The following is a 1,331-nucleotide window of genomic DNA, read 5'->3' on the forward strand; positions in this document are numbered from 1 at the left end:
TCGAATCGTACGGTGTCGAATAATTTGGTGTCGAATAAATCTGTGTCGAATCGAGCGGTGTCGAATCGTACTGTGGTCAAACGGAACCCGCCCAGCTCCGTTTACTTGCGGTATTACGCATTCCAAGAGATTCGCTTGATCAATGCGAGTGTGATTCAAGTCTACGGTGTCGCATTCTCTCGTGGACGGTACTCGTATGTTTGGATACTACCAATAAACGAAAAATTGCAACAGTTTAAACGTTACGATCGCTACGCTTTCTCTCTTTGGACGACCGTCTGATTAAACGCGCGCACTATACATTATGTGGGAAAACCGATTGTACAAATTGCTGTTAAGCACCGCGCAATTGCCGCATCTTTTACCTAGGTCAGTAGTTGCTGCTATGCATATTATATCTTTGAGTTAGGCGCGATTTTAAACGGATTCGTCACTTCAGACGTCTACGTTCATTCCGCGGTTAAATTTTGACGCAAATAGCGTAGCGACGTATTGACGCGCGCTTGTAAACTCGCATCTAAGAATCGAATGTGAGCATCGCGCGACACTGAGCTTCCATGGATCGGTCATAATTGAGTTCGCGAAAAATCAATAGTTTTACCGCAATAGAATTTGTCTACTCTACGCTCCGTTGTTCCGAACGTACCGCTGCGCTGTTCGACAAACGACGAACGCGCTGCGACGACGTGTCGCACATTAAGCGCAAGAATAAGTAATAAGTTACTGTTTGGGAGCACGTAGAGTGTGTCACGTCCTAGGACAAACAGAGGTCTAGACCGTTTCTGGGAGCTTCACGGTCGAGGGCCTATTTGTGTTCCTCGGGAGTTTTACACTGGATTGCTACTTTATAGTTCGAAACGAGCAAAGAAGACTGGAAGTACCACCCCGGACTAAACGCAGCTCGTTACTTTAAACTGGCGGACCGTAGTGAAGGAACAGGGTAAAATCAGCAAGTCGGTAAAACTGAGCTCGAGAAACATGCACTGTCAAAAACTGGAAATACTTTCCGGGACAAATGGGACAATCCTCGAGATGTCGAACGAGATCCAACCTGGTTCCGCAAGTGGCGCAAAGGGTTGGAGTACTTCGATGACCTATAACCACGCTGTGCGAAAGGAAATATTCGTACTGTTCTGTTGGACGTGCGGCTACGACGCAATTATGGCAGCAAACCTGATTGTCAGAGACACGTATTCTTCCGAAGACACGGCGGCACTTTCCTAAGTTATACCGCTGATGGAAGTCAAGCTCGGGGGTGAGGTAAACAACACCTTCAGGCAACGGTTTATGTATGCACATTTGTTCAATTTATTGGCAAGACTGGATATACA

Source organism: Pseudomyrmex gracilis, unplaced genomic scaffold (assembly GCF_002006095.1).
Source record: "Pseudomyrmex gracilis isolate BER0280 unplaced genomic scaffold, ASM200609v1 scaffold_1134, whole genome shotgun sequence".
Classification (NCBI taxonomy): domain Eukaryota; kingdom Metazoa; phylum Arthropoda; class Insecta; order Hymenoptera; family Formicidae; genus Pseudomyrmex; species Pseudomyrmex gracilis.